At 39.6% G+C, this 18632-nt stretch overlaps 1 protein-coding gene across 6 annotated transcripts in view; it reads right to left on the bottom strand.

Annotated features, from left to right (window-relative positions):
- The window catches only part of LOC139358083 (endogenous retrovirus group FC1 Env polyprotein-like), a 179687-nt gene that overhangs the window by 123842 nt on the left and 37213 nt on the right, over positions 1–18632 (bottom strand). Inside the window, exon 2 of one of the 6 annotated variants that reach the window (XM_071077566.1) lies at positions 6081–6141. The exons of 4 other annotated variants lie outside the window; for them this stretch is intronic. The gene's annotated coding sequence lies outside the window, so the exon portion shown is untranslated. Of the gene's footprint in view, positions 1–5338; positions 6039–6080; positions 6142–18632 lie in introns of those variants that run through there. One more of the 6 variants, XM_071077568.1, reaches the window with a different exon arrangement.

The raw sequence follows: 18632 nt of genomic DNA, 5'->3' as shown, positions 1-18632 counted from the left end.
TGTTCATTTTGATTTTCTAATAGAGTATTTTAAATGATTTATGATTAATACTTCATTTGCTAGAGGTGTTTGGTATAAGCATTTCTGAGGTTTAGAAAAGTTTTCATCCATATGTGTTTTCATTCACACTCATTATTTCCACAATTAGTTATTTTTTGTCTCCAAAATTGAGATTTTTTAGACAGACGTCTTTTCCTAGATTTACATATGTGCATATGTTCATAGATTACCTCCTGAATGCCTCAGAAGCACTTCAAACACAAAACCCCAGGCTTAATATCTTCCTTCTGAATATGCCTGCCTGTTACTCTCTCCACCCACAGTACTGGAATTACCATATCCCTGTCACACATGCCAAATTCCAAGTATTAACTTTAAATTTTCATTCATTTAGAAAGAAATAAAGACATTAAACTGTGGACAGAAATTTGGTAAGCACAGTTATAAACAGGTAACATTGAAGCAAACCTGTATGTGTGTATGCATGCATGTGTGTGTATGCACGTGCTTACTTGTGCATATGTATGTATGTAGATATATATACAGAGAAAGAATACATATCAAATTTATGATATTGACCTTTTTTCTGAAGAGGGAAATTGAAGTGGAGACAAAAACAAAGTCATCTTAAAGTATATCTAAGCTAACATTCGTTTTTAAAAATAAAGATCTAAAACAAATTATTCTGGGTGGAGATATAAGGATGATTGTTACAATACTGTGTGTACTTTATATTAAGATATTTCTAAAGAAAAACTCCAAATCAAAGACCACAGTGGATTTTGACTAAAATATGAGAATATTAAAATAAAGTAGGCAGGTGAATATGAAATAGGAATGTGAGCCAGGGGCTGACATCATTGAAATGCAAATACATGGCACAGCTTCAACTGTTACAAGGTTCTTAATAACTCTGCTTATCTCTTCTAGAATTCTTAGCCTGATATTTCTTAAAAAGAACTGCCAGCTTCAGGTTCCCACAAAGCATGCAGATTCTGCCTCAATTATTCACTCCCACTGTTTACAGAATGTACCTGTCACTCTTTACCTACACTCATGTGTGGATTTGCATTGTCTAAGAGGATAGCTTCTCATTTAGTAAGTGCTTATTAAACCAAGCATCAATTACAATAATTTCTTAATTATATTTAGTACTCAGGTATAAAAGAGCCTTTTGCTGAAGAATTTTAGAGATCAAGGGGATAAAGACAACTAACTAAATCAACCGTAGCTACAAGCAAATAAATGTCAAACTATTGATTTTCTCTCTCTTGCTCTTCTTTGTAGTTTTAAAATGCTTATTTACAGAACAAGACTTAGAATGACAGCATGAGGAACTGCTTGAACCCTCTTCCAATCAAATCAACTATCACTAGGGGGAAATATGTTTTTTAACTATTTCAAATCTCTGGAAATTGTTCTCAGATCAACACCAAGTGAAAATAACACATTTAGTCAATAAAATCTACCAAATCTAAGTAGGAACAGCAGATTCCTGCGGTTCTTGAGATTCGCCCACCTCTTGCCTGATTCGTCTTCCAACTTAGCACAATGGAAATTCCACCACAAGTCGGCGTGGCCAAGGAGATGGGGCTCCCTCTCCTGCAGGCTCCAAGTTGAGGGCTATGGTCTTCTCTTTGGAGGGGTAGTCTGATAGCATCACTTATCCCCCCCAGCTCTATGCTGTAGAGGCTAAATTTCAAGCAAGCATGACTGAGAGGCTTGGGGCTTCCCTCCTACTCCTAGACTCCCCCAGAGTGTGAAGGCTCTGCCCAGAGCATGACAGGCCAAGAATATTGGGGCCCTGATCATCCTTGGCACTTTTCAGTCACAGAGCAAACATTTCTTGCTGGGAGAGTTAAGCCAAGAGGACCAGAGGCTGTCACCACAGTCCAGCACACAACTCAAAGCAGTGGCCAGAGAAAAGTGACTCACTCCCTGAGCATGGGCTCAGAAACTTAGCCCAAGTGGAGAGGCAGGTCATGAGAACAGAGGTCTGAAGCTTTCCACAAAGGGACTAACATTATTTAGAAAAGAATATGGAGAAATTCATGCCTAAGTGTTCTCTTAAAACCAAATGCGATTTTGTTATCAAGCAATGAAGAGGAGGCTGTTCTCTCCAGGAGAGCAATGAGCTAAACTATAAGCCTGTTAATTTACTAGGGAGAACCAGAGAATAACACAGCTAAGAAGAGCCCTCGTGTTTTCCCTCCTGTCCTTTTAGAATAAACCTCAAAGACTGGTCTCAAAAACTGTCCCTAAAAAAAGACAATATTTAATTGACTCAGGCTGTAGAGAAAATTATGTTCCAGGGAATTGTCAAAAAAAAAAAAAAGATTAACCACTTGATCATTAGTAAACCTGGACTCAAAACCAATAGAGGCAGACAACTTGACAGAAGGACAAAGGAAAGTGATGTTCAGAAAGAGCCCACATCCATACACTGCCATCCTAGGGCAGCTGCGTTCATGTCCATGGCTGTGTATGCTCTTGCAGAAGGGACATCAGATTATCCATACAATGACAGAGGTAGACATCACTAAAATAATCCCACCAAGTTGCTAAACAAATACACATATTGATGGCAGAAGCCATCAATAGCAAGTCCTAGAAGATGTGGTATAAGCATCCAAAGTCGCTACAGTGAATTACCTAACATTCCCAGTTTTCACCAAAAAATATGAAATATTTTTAAAATACAAAAATGTTACTCATACAGGAAGAAGTAGCAGCAAACAGAAACTTCCCATGAAAGAGCCAAGTGACAGACTTACTGTAAGATTTCAAAGCAGTCATTATAAGTATAATTTAAAAATTAAAGGAAATTATTCTCAAAGAAGTGAACAAAAGTATGATGATAATGTCTCATCAAACAGAAGATAATACAATGACAAAAAATATAAAAAATAACAAAACAAATTTAGAAATAGAAAAATATAACAAATTTAAAAAATCACTACAGCAGCTCAAGAGTAGTGTTTAGCTGGCAGAAGCAAAAATCAATAAACTTGAAAATAGATAAATAAAGACTATAAAATCCAAAGAACAGAGAATAAAAAGAATGAAAGAAAAGAACTAAAGCCTCAGAAAAATGTGGCAAACCCTTAAGCAGATAACCAAACATTTAATGAGATTACCTGAAAGGAAGGCAAGAGAAAAAGAAGCAGAAAAAATATTCAAAAAAATAGCTAACATTTTCTGAAATTTGATGTACAACATAAATCTACACATTCAAGAAGCTCAACAAACTCCAAGTAAGAGAAATGTAATGATTTCACACCCAAACTTTTTTTAAAGAAAAATATTTAAAGCAGAAAAAGATAAAGAACTCATCACGTACAAAGTCTTTTTAATCAAGATTCTTACATGAAAATGAGAGTAAGTTTCTAAAATCACTGTGAAATAAAGACATTCTCAGATAAACAAAACTTAGGGAATATGTAACTATATGACCTGCCTTACAAGAAATCCTAAAGGAAGTCCTGCAATCTGAAAGCAAGTGACTCCAGGTAGTAACATAAATTCACATATGTGCTCACACATGCATACACACACACACACACACACACACACACAGGGCACCAATAAATGTAACAATGAAAAGCAGTATAAGTGCATATTTCTTTTCCTTCATTCTCTTAACTTGTTTATAAAGCAGTTGTATAAAACAACATGTTTATAATTTCACCATTAGGTCTACAATATAGAGAAATGTAATACAGGAATACTTTCTTTTGTTGAGTTTCACTTTGTTGCACTTCACAGATAGCTTGGTATTTACACATTGAAGTCTGGTGGCAAGCCAGAGTTGAACAAATCTATCATTGCTAATTTTCCAGCAGGATGCGCTCGCTTTGTGTTTCTGTGTCACATTTTGGTAATTCTTGTAAACTTTCAAATTTTTTTCATTATTATTATATCTGTTACGGTGATCTGTGGTCGGTCACCTTTGATGGTGCTATTGTAATTGCTTTGGAGTGCCACCAATTGCCCCCGTATAAGACGGTAAACTTAATCAGTAAATGTTGTGTATGTTCTGACTGCTCTACCAACCAGCTGTTCCCATTTCCCTTCTCCTCGGGTCTCCCTATTCCCTGAAACACTATAATATTGAAATTAGGCCAGTTAATAACACTGCAAAGACCTCTAAGTGTTCATATGAAAGGAAGAGTCAAACATATCTCACTTTAATAAGAAAATAAGTAGGCTTAGTGAAGAAGGCACATTTAAAGTCAAGATAGGCTGAAGGTTATGTTTCTTGTGCCAGTTAGCCAAGTTCTGACTGCAAAGGGAAAGTTCTTGAAGAATATGAAAAGTGCTACTCTGGTGAGCACATGAATGATGAGAAAGCAAAGCAGCCGGCCGGGCGCGGTGGCTCAAGCCTGTAATCCCAGCACTTTGGGAGGCCGAGGTGGGCGGATCACAAGGTCAGGAGATCGAGACCACAGTGAAACCCCGTCTCTACTAAAAATACAAAAAATTAGCCGGGCGCGGTGGCGGGCGCCTGTAGTCCTAGCTACTCAGGAGGCTGAGGCAGGAGAATGGCGGGAACCTGGGAGGCGGAGCTTGCAGTGAGCCGAGATCGCGCCACTGCACTCCAGCCTGGGCAACAGCGTGAGACTCCGTCTCAAAAAAAAAAAAAAGAAAGCAAAGCAGCCTCATTGCTGATACGGACAAAGTTTTGGGGGTGTGCATAGAAGATCAAACCAGGCACAACATTCCCCTAAGCCAAAGTCTCACACAAAACTCGAACTCTCTTCACATCTATGGAGGCCCAGAGTTGACGAAGCAGCAGGAGAAAAGTTTAAATCTAGCAGAGGTTAGTTCATGAGGTCTAATGTAAAAGAAGCTGCCTCTATAATGTAAAAGCGTAAGGTGAAGCCACAAGCACTGCTGGAGAAGCTGCAGGAAGCTATCCAGCGTATCTAGCTAAGATAACTGATGAAGGTGGCTACACTAAATGACAAGTTTTTCACGTAGGCAAAACAGCCTTATATATGCTATTGTCATCTTGGACTTTCATAGCTAGAGAGAAGTAAATGACTGGCTACAAAGCTTCAATGACAGGCTGACTCTCTTGATGGCGGCTAATATAGCTGGTAACTTTAAGTTGAAACCAATGCTCATTTATCATCCCGAAAATCCTGGGATCTTTAAAATGTATGGTAAATCCGTGCTGCCTGTGCTCTATAAATGAAACAACAGAGCCTAGATGACAACACATCTATTTATAATATGGTTTTTTGAATATTTTAAGCCTTGTATTGAAACCTATTGCTCAGAAAAAAAGATATTTTTTCAAAATATTGCTGCTCATTGACAATGCACCCAGTCTCACCTAAGAGCTCTGATGGAGATGTACGAGGAGATTAATGTTTTCATGACTTGTAACACATCCATTCTGCAGCCCATGGATCAAGAACTGATTTTGACTTTCAAGTCTTATTATTTAAGAAATACATTTTGTAAGGTTATAGTTGCCATAGATAGTGATTCTTCTGATGGATCTGGGCCAAGTAAATTGGAAATCTTCTGGAATGGACTCATCATTTTAGATGCCATTAAGAACATTCATGATTCATGGAAGGAGGTAAAAATATCAGTATTACCAGGAGTTTGAAAGAAGTTGATTCCAACCCTCATGGATAACTTCGAGAAGTTGAAGACTTCAGCAGAAATGACTGCAGATGTGGTAGAAATAGCAAGAGAATTTGAATTAGAAGTGTAACCTGAAGATGTGACTGAATTGCTGAGTCTCATGATGAAACTTGAACACATGAGGAGTTGATTCTCAGGGATGAGCATGGAAAGTGGTTTCCTGAGACGGAATCTACTCCTGGTAAAGATGCTGCGAACATTGTTGAAGTGACAATAATGGGATTAGGATATTACATACAGCTAATTGATAAAGCCGGGCAGGATTTGAGATGATGGACCTCAATTTCAAAGAAGTTTTACTACAAGTAAAATACTATCAAACAGCATTGCATACTACAGAGAAATCTTTCGTGAAAGAGAGTCAATTGATGGGATAAATTTCATTGTTGTCTTATTTTAAGAAATTTCCACAGCCACCTCACCCTTCAGCAATCACCACCCTGATCAGTCAGCAGCCATCAACATCAAGGCAAGATCCTCCACCTGCAAAAAGATTAAGACTCACTAACGGCTTAGACGATCATTAGCATTTTTTAGCGATAAAGTATTTTAAAATTAAGGTACATACATTTTTTGTCAAAATGCTATTGCACACTTAATAGACTACAGTGTAGTTTAAACACAACTTTTAAAGGCACTGGGAGATAAAATAAAAAGTGTGTTACTTGCCTTATGACAATATTGCTTTACTGCAGTGGTGTGAAACCAAACCTACAATATCTCTGGGTATGTATGTGTACCTTCCAGTATCAACATAGAGGACATTAGTGGCACTAAAGTTGAACTGGGGTAAGGAAGTGACACCAAATAGTTACTAGAATCCAAAGGAACAAATGAAGAGAACCAGAAATGGAAAGTAAGAAAGTCAATACATCGAACCCTCTAAGTATGTATTACTAATCTTCCTTCTCACAGTTTTATTTAAAAGTCATAAACTTGTAAAAAATAATTATAAGAATGTGTTTTGGGGTTTGCAAAATATATAAATGTAATATGTACAATGACAACACAAAGGATGGTTAAGAGACACAAAAACTACAGAAGAGTAGTATTTCAGTATTTCACTGCAATCAAGTTAGTATAAATCTAAAATATATTTGGATTATTTAAGAAGGATATGGTATGTCCTAGAGCTATCAATAAGATAAAAACAAAAACATAGTAAGAAGAGTGTTAAAGATATTAAAATATTAAATATTCATTTTATGCAAAAAAAAAAAAAAGCCTGGAAAGGAGAAATAGTGGAGCAAATATACATATATAGAAAACAAAAAGTAAAAGGGCAGGTGTAAATTCAAGCATATAAAGAACATTAAATTTAAATGGATTTTAAAACCCAAAGAAAAGACGGTGTTGTCAGACTTGATTTTTAAAATCCAATTATATGCTGTCTATAGAAGACACATTTTATCTTTTTATTTTGGGTTGAAAATAAAAGAATGGCAGCCCTTTGGGAGGCTGAGGCGGGCAGGTAATCTGAAATCAGGAGTTTGAGACCAGCCTGACCAATATGATGAAACCCCATCTCTACTAAAATTACAAAAGTTAGCAGGGCATGGTGGCATGCACCTGTAATCCCAGCTACTTGGGAGGCTGAGACAGGAGACTCACTTGAACCCAAGAAGTGAAGGTTGCAGGGAGCCGAGATTGCGCTATTGCACTACAGTCTGGGCAACGAGCGAAACTCCATCTCAAAAATAAAATTAAAATAAAATAAAATAAAATAAAATAAAATAAAATAAAACGTAAAAGAACAGAAATAATATGTCATGCCAAAGCATCCATAAGATAAGAAAACTGCAGTGGTGGTACTAACATCAGACAAAACAAGCTTTAAAACAGACCAAAATGTGTTTAGAAATGAAAAGGAACACTTAGTAATAATAAAAGAATGAATCAGTCAAGAAGAAATATCAATTATAGACATATGTACCCTAATAACAGAGCTCTAAAATACATGAAAAAAATCTGATGGAAATGAAGGGAAAATAGACAATTCAATAATAATAATTGCAGACATCAATATCCCACTTTCAGCAATGAATAGGACAACTAAGAAAATATCAAAAAGTGTACAGAGTAATTGAACTGCACCATTCAGCAAGTAGACCTAAGAGATATCTGTGAAACACATCACCCACCAACAGCACAATATACATTCTTCTCAATAGCATATGGAACATTCTCCAGGACAAACCATACAATAGGCTAAAAAGCCTCAACATATGAAAAAGAATTAAAATCACGAAAAGTGTACTGATGAAAGTGGGATTAAATAATAAATCAATAACAAAAGCAAATTTGAGCAATCCACACATATGTGTTAAATGAGATACTGCTAAATAACCAAAGACTCAGAAAACAAATCACAATGGAAATTTCAAAAAATACATATATATATATTTTTTGAGACACAGTCTTGCTCTGTCACCCAGTCTAGAGTGCAGTGGCATGATCTTCTGTCACCGCAACCTCCCCCTTCCGGGTTCAAGCGATTTCCCTGCCTCAGCCTCCTGAGTAGCTGAGACTACAGGCGCCTGCCACCACGACCAGCTAATTTTTGTGTTTTTAGTAGAGACGAGGTTTCACCATGTTGTCCAGGTTGGTCTCGATGAAAATACTTTAAAATAAATTAAATGAAGACAACATATGAAAATATGAGATACAGCTAAAGCAGAATTTGGAGGAAATTCTACAGCTGTAAATGCATCTACTAAAGAAAAATAAAGATCTCAAATGAATGACATAATTTTCCTGCAAAGTCACTGGATAAACAAAAGTAAACTAAATCTAAAGCAAACAAAATGAAGATGATAATAAAGATTAGAGTGGAAAGTAGTAAAATTGAAATGAGGAAACAGTAGAAAAAAACCAATGACAAGTTCAACACATTTGGCAAACCTTTAGCAATAATGATCAAGTGAAAAAGAAAAAAGACTCAAATTACTGAAATTAGGAACAAAAGAAGGGGCATTATATTGACTTTATGGAAGTAAAAGAATTATAAGAAAATACTATGAAAAATTGAATGGCAAAAAATTAGATAACAAGGATGCCTTATGCAAATTCCTAGAAACATACAAACTACCAAAACCAACTCAGTAATAAACATAAAATGTAAAGAGATTGAATTTGTAATTTTTAAACTTTCAACAAAGAAAAGCCCAGCTTAAGATGAATCTACTGATGAATTCTACCAAGCACTTAAAAAATAATTAGTACCATTTTTTTTTAAATCTTCTAAAACATAAGAGGTGGAAATACTTTCTAACTCACTCTTTGAGACCAGTATTATTTAGATACAAAATCAAATGGAGACCTCACAAGAGAACAAAACTACAGCCTAATGTATTTTACGAATACAGACAAAAATTCTCCAAAAATAATTTTACATTGAATCCAGCAACGTACACCATGCCCAAGTGGAATTAATCCTAGGAATGTCAGAAGAAGTTGACATTCAGAAATCAATTGACTGAATAAAGAACAAAAACTACATGATCATCCCAACAGACAAAGAAACAGCACTTTAAAATATCCAACACCTTTTCTTGGTAAGACTTTATCCAACAAATTAAGAACTGAAGGGAACTTTTACCACCTCAAAAAGGGCATCAATGAAAAACCCACAACTAACATCGTATTTAATGGTGAAAGATGGAAGGATTTCCTACTAAGGTTAAAAACAAGGCAGGGCTGTCCACTCTTGGCACTTCTATGCAATACTGCCCTGATACACACATTTCACACCAACACTAACAAAATCCCAGCTGGATTCTTTGCAGAAATTGACAAGATCTATCCTCAAATTTATATGGAAATCCAAGGGATCTGGAATAGCCAATACGATCTTGAAAAAAGAACAAATGTGGAAAACTCACACTTCCAAATTTCAAAACCTGTTACAAAGCTACAGAAATCAAAGCGCTTCTTTGTATAATACAACTGAATTTTTTCAGAACAAAGACCAAGCAGTGTTCTTCCCTCAGGTGTTATCCATGCAACGATTTTTCAACTAAAGACTTGTAAATGGACATATCGTATGGTGAAATTACACTGTGTGTGGTTAGTCACATAAGCGTCTTCTCTCAGTGCTGAACATAAGCACATATTTAGAATAAAATTTTTAAGAATTCTTGCTTAAAATTGTACCAGTTTCAACACACAATTCTTAAATACATAGAGAACTAAACTTTGCCTTGCCAGTTGCCTGTTTAATTATCTACAATGGTTTCCAAATGAGAGTCTACAGCTCAAAATTGGCCTACAGCCTGTTCTTGTACAGCCATTGTTCAAAGAATGCTTTTACATGTTTAAAGGGTGAAGAAGTAGAAGAAAACAGAGAAGCAAAAAAAAAAAAAAAAAAGAGGGAGGAGAGAAAGCAGAAATATAATAATAATAAGCAGCCAAGAACATACATGCCCTGCAAAACCTAAAATGCTTATTTTCTAGCCCTTTGCACAAAACACCGGTCAACTCCTGATGTACACTTGAAGCTATAATCGCTGGTGTAAAACGACTGCAAAGAGAGCTCACCTTTCTTTCCTGTATTTACGCTCTTTACAAAGTGAATTTGTAACTCTTCCATCAAGAAGTAGAGTCTATTTTCTAAGCCCTTCACTTTGGTTGTCCTTGTGCTTTTTATTTATTTATTTATTTTAGCCCATGGAATGTGGTGTAATAATGGCATGCCTGTTCTAAGCCTGTACTTGAAGAGGTTGTACACATTTTGGCTCCTTTTTTTGCATCTCATAAGAACAAGCCTGGGCTAGCCTGCTGGAAGGTGAGAAAAGGAGAGTTAAGACCCCAGCCTGTTTAAAAATGACCCCAACACACAACAGAGTCTAAGCCATTTCAGCAGACCCACCCTCTACCCAACTTACCAGACCCACAGCTGACTACCCCAGTAGCTCCGTAGCAGAGGAACTACTCCGCTGCCCATGACCCCATGACCAATCATAAAAAATATATTGTTTCACACCTTATAAATTTTGGGATGGTTTGTTGTGCAACAAAACCTAATTGACACACAACTATGAAATGATGAAAGGGATTAAATACTGCACACGCTGTATTTTCACAATTGTTCTTGATCAGCATCTTTCACCAAGCTAGGTACAAGCAAGATGTTTGCAGCAACTTAAATTTTTGCATTTGAGATAATCAGATTCTTGCAATTCAGGGATTAGATTCCTGCAATTTAGTGGGCCAGGCACAGTGGCTCACACCTGTAATCCCAGCACTTTGGGAGGCCAAGCCAGGTGGATCTCTTGGAGTCAGGAGTTCAAGACCAGCCTGTCCAACCTGATGAAACCCATCTCTTCTAAAAATACAAAATTAACTGGGCATGGTGGTGTGCACCTGTAATCCCAGCTACTCAGGAGGCTGAGACAGGAGAATCGCTTGAATCCAGGAGGCAGAGGTTGCATTGAGCCAAGATAGTGCCACTGAACTCCAGTCTGGGTAACAGAGCGAGGCTCCGTGTCAAAAAAAAAAAACAAACACAAACAAATAAAAAATTCCCTCAATTTAATCTCCATGTCAGTCCCACTAGTATGTATTTTTGTAACCTAGGAAACCTGGGATGAATCACAAGTCTGGGCACAAGGCTCCTAGCACAAGGTGAGTATTTCTTGATGCCCAGCTGTCCTTGTTTCAGGCCTCTGCTCAAATGTCCCCTTTGGCTCTCTCTCTTTACCATGTTGGGAAGGAGACTCTTCCTCTATCAGTTTAGATCTCAGTGGTCAGGAGCCTGTGAATTAAATGGCAACGAATAGATTAACAGCAGAAAAGGCAGAATTTCTCTACACACACGTAGCAGCACACCAAAGAAGTGCATCTCTGAACAGCTAGGGGCTGTGGCTCACATAGGAGCTTGATTAAAGAAGGGAGGGCAGGGAGGGTTAGGGAAAGAATGGAAGGTTCTGCTGAGGTTTGCTGACACCAACACCATTGACTTGAAATGCCATGATGCTAAAGGTCTCAGTTGTCTCCCTGACTGGAAACCCTGGATTCGGGTTGTACGGCAGCTGAATTCTCTGGAGTCTCTGCTTTACTCTGATAGGAGAAGTTCAGTTAAGATCTCTTTCTACATCTGCTGTAATCATCGTTAGTCCCTTCAACAACACGTTATGAACTGAATTGTGTCCCCCACAAATCAGTGTTGAAGTCCTAACCCCTAGTACTCCAGAATGCCACTTTATTAGAAAATAGGGTCATTTCAGATATAATTTGTTTAAATGAGGTGGTACTGTAAGGGGGGCCCCTAATCCAAAGTAACTGGAGTCATTATTAGAACACAGCCACGTGAAGATAGATACACTCAAAGACTGCCCTGTGACCAGGAAGGCAGAGGACCGCCACGCAACTGCGAGCCGGGACCACCAAAACATGACTGGCCGGCCCCCAGAAGCTAGGAGGAGGCAAGGAAGCTTTCAGAGGAAGCACTGTCCTGACAACACCTTGATTTCGGACTTCCAGTTTTCAGAAGTGTGAGACAATACATTTCTGTTGCTTTAAGCCAGCCAGTTTTTGTACCTTATTATGGCAGCCCTCCCCGCAGCATGTCAACCACCCTAGATTAATTACGTCCTGGGTGTGCCTGGTTGGTGGTTGTGACTCAAATGTAAGCTCTGATTGAGGACAGGGGCTCTTTGGGCAACACATAGAAAAGAGCCTGGCTTTTAACAAAATGGCAAACGCTGTTGAACATGTATTAAGCACCATGCTCTACCTCAAAGGACACTACATGTATTAAATCATCAATTTGTACAACCCACCCGCCCCCGAGAAAAGTACCATTTTAATCCCCATTTTCATGGAGGATTAGACTGAGGACTCAGGTGGCTTGTTTACAGTCACATAGCCAGTAGAGGGGCGAAGCTGAGATACAAAGCCAGCAGTCAGACAGTGGAGCCCTGGCGAGCAAGGGGATGCACGGGGCTCTCAAGCACACGCCCCTTTTCCAGACGCTCACAGCCACTCTTCGTATCTCCACCGTCTTTTGTGGCCCCTGTGCCATTCTCAGAATCTGCCCCTTTTGAGCGTTTTTCATTTATTCGGCAGCTTCACTTCTATCTGATTACAGGTTGGACTGGGACTCATCTCCTAGGAGACAGTAAGTGATTCTGTGCGACTTATCATTGCTTTATACACTTCAGATACTTTTTTTCATTTCATGTTATTGAATTCTGGGTGTCCCTAAAGTTGGACATTTATCTACAGAATGTGGCAGCCTTTTTGTATATCCACCCATTTGTTATAATCTACCAAATAAGAACTTTTATTAACTTTTTCCCTTATCTCCTCTATGTAAACTAGTTTTGCTAGGCATGCTGAAGGATGTCCCACATCATGACCAAAAGGTTCATTTTACTAATCTTCCTCTGCTGTGGGGAAAGGGCTCTGGCAGGTATTTCCCACCTTCCAACTTCCCCACCCCCAGCCGACGGGACAGGGCCCATGACTCTTAATGGCTAGCAAAGTCAGTGTTCCAGAGAATTCTACCAGATTCATACTTGCGGAGGATGAATTATACAGAATTATTAATCCACTTCTGCCTCCTTCGTTCCAGGATTTCATGACAAAAAGAAAAAAAAAAGTAGAAAAGAAAGAAGAAATGTCATAATTAATTGAATTTTTTTTTTTTTTTTTTTTGAGACGGAGTCTCGCTCTGTTGCCCAGGCTGGAGTGTGGTGGCACAATCTCGGCTCACTGCAACCTCTGCCTCCCGGGTTCCCGTCCTCCTCCTGCCTCAGCCTCCTGAGTAGCTGGGACTACAGGCGCCCGCCACCACGCCCGGCTAATTTTTTGTATTTTTAGTAGAGACGGAGTTTCACCGTGTTAGCCAGGATGGTCTCGATCTCCTGACCTTGTGATCCGTCTGCCTTGGCCTCCCAAAGTGTTGGGATTACAGGCATGAGCCACTGCGTCCGGCCTAAACTTTCTGAGATAATTTTAGATGTCCAGAGCAGTTGCAAAAATAGTAAGGAGAGTACCATGGCCAAGAGAAAAGATCAGTAAATTCTTTCCCCAAAAAAGCAAACATAAGGTGAAAAAAATCTTCAATAACCACCCTTTGTTGCTCTGGAAATTGGCGAACTACTCAATTTTGAATAAGAACAGTGGTGATGTGTGTGGCATTCTGGCCTGGGGGACTCAGCCCTGGATCAGTCACTATGGAGATTCTGCTAGGACTGGGCTCTCTGTCTTCTGCCATGACGGAAGGAAGTCCACTTGGCATGGAGCAGCAGTGATGCCCACTGCCAAGGTGTCCTCTGGGGAAGGGGCTTTTGGAGAGGTGGGGGACAAGTGGGAGTCTTAACTTTTGACTCTATGAGCCTGAGTTTGTGGTCATGGTTGGGAAGCACATATTCCTGCTTCAGGCTGCACATGTATGCAGTCAAGAACAGAGGGCTCAGATTATTTTTTTTATTTTTTGTTTTATTTTATTTATTTATTTATTTTGAGACAGAGTATCGCTCTGTCTCCCAGGCTGGAGTGCGGTGGCGCCATCTCGGCTCACTGCAACCTCCACCTCCCGGGTTCACGCCATTCTCCTGCCTCAGCCTCCCGAGTAGCTGGGACTACAGGTGCCCGCCACCACGCCCGGCTAATTTTTTGTATTCTTTAGTAGAGATGGGGTTTCACTGTGTTAGCCAGGATGGTCTCGATCTCCTAACCGCGTAATCCCGCCTCGGCCTCCCAAAGTGCTGCGATTATAGGCGTGAGTCACCGCGCCCGGCCGGGCTCAGATTATTCACACTCTCCTGGCTGACCCTGGGGCTACACATGTGCACACAGGAGACTCCCTAGAGCCCCATGGAAAGCCAAAGTCTGGCAAGTTGAAAATGACCTGATCTCTGATCCGTGAGCAGGGGATAGAAGCCTTGTTGGCTGGAGGTATTTGACCAATAGACTACTAAGGCAGGCTGACCCAGGTACAAACCCTAGGAAGTAAGTACGAAAACAAAAATTCAAGAACAGCAACCAAAAGCACTTAAGCTGAAGTATCAATGGCTGCACCTCCCAGGAGACAGGTTATTTTGACCCAGTCTTTGATTTAGTAATCAAAGACTTCAGAGTAGCTATTATAAACACATTCATAGCGTTAACGTTATTCAAGTTTAAAGAATTAATGTATGATAACAATGAATTAACAAATAGAGAGTCTCGGTAAACATATACAAATTATAAAAGAGAACCAAATGGAAATTTTGAAGTTGACAAGTAAATTAACCTGAAATGAAGTTTCCTAGACAGGGGACTTCATAGCAGTTTGAGATGGCAGATGAAGTAATCAGTAAATTTAGAGACAGATTAATAGAAAGTATCCAATATGAAGAGCACAGAGAAAGAAAAATTGAAAGTAAAAATAAACATTGTCTCAAAGATCTATAGAAATACACCCAGTATACCCACATAAGCATATGAGAGTCCCAGAAAAAGAAGGCTAAGTGGAGGAAAAATTATTTGAAGAAATAATGGCTGAAGACTTCACAAATTTGATGAATGAACTAATCTACACACACAGGCAGCTCCATTAACTGCAGTGAGGAAAAGCTGTATGAGAAAGATTGCAGACATAGTGCAGTGGCTCACGCCTGTAATCCTAGCACCTGGGGAGGCTGAGGTAGGAGGATCATTTGAGCCCAGGAGTTCAAGACTAGTCCGGGCAACATAGTAAGACCCCATCTCTAAAAAACTTAAAAATGAAAAATAAAAATTAGCTAGACATGGAGGCATGTGCCTGTAGTCCCAGCTACTCGGGAGGCTCAAGTGGGTAGATCACTTGACCCCCAAAATTGGAGACTGCAGTGAGCCATGATTGCGCCATTGTACTCCAGCAACAGAGAGAGATTCTGTCTCAAAAAAAAAAAGAAGGAAGAAAGGTTACTTGTTATATGTTCCATTTATATGAAATATCTATAACAGTCAAATTTATACATAAAGAAAGCAGATCAATGTCTGCATGGGACTGGGTACGGAAGCAGAAACTGACTGCAAATGAGCAGGTGCCACTTTCAGAGTGATGGAAATGCTTCAAACTGGACTGTGATGATGACTGAACAAGTCAAAGTAACTAAAGTCACTGAATTGCACAGTAATACTGGGTAATTTTTGTATGGAAATTGTTCAAATTTAAATACATTAACTAGGCAAAAATCATGTATTACACACACATACACAAGATACATTATAGCTTTGCACCATCTCACAGAAACGTCCTCATTGGAACATAGTAAAGATATAACACTGTGGAAAGAATGCTGAACTTGGAATCCTAATGTGTGAACCAAAATGCTTGTTCTACTATTTACTATGTATAACATTGGCTAACTCGCTTTTCCTCTCTGAACCAATTTTTGTACCAAAAAGTGAAAATTAAATAAGAATATACATGAAGTATCTAAAACAGTGGGTGACCCAGTTAATGCTCAACATACTGGTATTTGTTTGCCTTTATGTTTGTTACTGTGGTCGCTCTCTGTGGGCACCAAGCATAGGAGAAAAAAAGTAGCAGAATATAGAGTTGCTGTAAATGTTTGTTTAATAAGCGGAGGGCAGATGAGCCAGGTGAGATTAAGTTGTCTCAAACTGACGCAAGCCATCGGAACATAGACCAAACCCCAACCAAGATCGACAGCTTGAGTGTGGCCATGATCTGCAAGGCTCCAAGGCAACTCCCTCTATAAGCATAGAATATGAAAGTGGTGGTGGGCAGCAAATGCCACTTCACACTGTTTTATCTGTCCAAGGCATCCTTCGTCTCTCCAGCGGCTTCCTGTCTTCCTCTGGGAAAGCGTGCTCCCCGTTCTGCTGCTCACACTCATCCCTGATCAGACCCCCCATGCCTGTGCTGCTGCGTGATTTCATCCATGCATCTACACTGCACTGCCCTGGCCACTCTGCTCCTCTTTCCTGGCGTCTCCTCTGCCTGATCATAAGCCCCTGTAAAGTGGAGACCATATTTTACTGTGTTCCGTGTATTCAGGACCTCTAGTGCTGTGTCTGGCATATTATGAGAATTCACTAAAAGTACGTAATTATCTAAACGGAACTGAAAAGCACAGAGATGAAGGGATTTTATAGATGAGATTGTTCAAGGTCATGGAGGCCACAAATAGCAACAAATCATGGAATACATAGAAAAGGAATTCAGAGGTAAATTGGCATTTTCTGAACAACAATTCAGTGACGCTTTGTCCCAGGCACCTTCCATTCCATTATTTATATTTTAAAACAGCTCATTGAGAGGTATTATTTTCACTCTTTCAAGAACTCACAGAAATTGTATTTGTCTATGTATGGTGACCTCTCTAGGAAGTGTTAAAGCCAGGATTTGTCCCCAGAATTCTCTGCTGTCTCAACCAATCCTTGCCATTACATGCATCCAGAGTCCACAAATAATCCGTGTCCATTTTGGGTAAGATGTAGTTCTACGATGTGCCTTCCTTAAGGACAAATAGACGGCAGATGAACCAGGTGAGATTAAGTTGTCCCAAACTCATGGTCATCAGAACACAGACCAAACCCCAACCAATATAGACAGCGCGAGTGTGGCCATGATCTTTAAGGCTCCAAAGCAACTCCCTCTCTGGTGCAGAGAAGCTGTGACCCACTGTGCCTCCCAGTTATCTTTCTCAGCAGGTCCTTTAGACACTTTTCTGTCCCTGATGCTGTATTGTTAATAGTCTGTCTACATCACGAATCTGAAGAGAATGGAATCACATAGAAGCCACCTGTGTAATAATCCCCACATCCAACACCCTTTTAATTCCATCACTGCATGGGCTATATTTTTCAACCCCTCCCAAAGTCCTCTTTGCCCAAGTTACCTCTCCCAGTGAACGAGGCACAGGCTCCTCAGGTTTTCCTAAGGCATTGCCTGAAACTTTAAAACGTTGCATTCTCATCGGCGATCCCCAAAGTCTCCTTAGTTTTGCACTCCATACAACCTCTCTCCTACAAGCCTCTCTTACGCAACCTTGCCTGCCCTTCAAGAACACGTTTTTTCTAAGGAAGCACCAGCCCCATGGAAATCCCCTCATGACTCAGTCAGTAATGATCTTGTCCTCATCAGAATTCAAAAGCCTCTCATCTGTACGGATACAATGAAATGTATGCTATTTGAGAGCACCTGGTGTGTTGTGATACGCTTGTTGTGTTATCATTTGAGTACTGAATTCAATGTTTGTGTGCACATCCCTTTTTCTACCTTCCTGCAGATGAAGGTCTCTGACGTTACCCACACTGAGTAGCAGGAGGCCATGCAGGCAAGAGGCAGCCAGACAAACAGGTGGAGAGACAGCACTGAATACACTGAATCACTAGTCAATCTCTTTCCCTTTAAACTGTATTTTCACATTCTAGAGGAGCAGCTTTTTCCTCCATCTCTCTGGGCTCCTGCCTCGTGCCACAAAGTAAGATTTTGTAGTCACCCACAAGGAGAGGGGAGTCTGGATCTGCTTTTCTCTCAGCAGCTCTTTACTTCTCTTGACAGGAGATTAACATGCGGTGATGGGATCAGAATCTCTGGCCTTGCCAGCCACTTCTTGAAGATCACGAGACATACGGGTCTTTGATCTGCTATTGCTGAATGTGGCCTGCTCACTGAGCACTTCATCTCTGCCCTGTAAGTTTAATTCAGGTGGGAAATGGAAACAATCTCATTTTTGTATTGGATCCAAGAAGAATTCCCCAACTCAGCCTTATCAGCGATGAAGGAGATATTTTAATCCCTGATATCTGCACCATATGTCAACTTGTCGGAATCTGGGTGGAGGGAGAAGTGAATAAGGAACCCTTAGGCATGACGTAGACTCTTTTAAAACATCTTGATTACTGTAGGATAATCAGACATTGTCTCAAAATACTTGCAATGATTTGTGTTTAAAATTTGGAATTATATGATTCCTCCTCAGCATAAGCTACCACCTGAATAGCTATTTTTGAACTTGTGCTAGAAGAAGCAA

This window comes from Macaca nemestrina, chromosome 14 (assembly GCF_043159975.1).
Source record: "Macaca nemestrina isolate mMacNem1 chromosome 14, mMacNem.hap1, whole genome shotgun sequence".
NCBI classification, from domain to species: Eukaryota; Metazoa; Chordata; class Mammalia; order Primates; family Cercopithecidae; genus Macaca; species Macaca nemestrina.
This window is presented reverse-complemented; position numbering and strand designations above follow the sequence as displayed.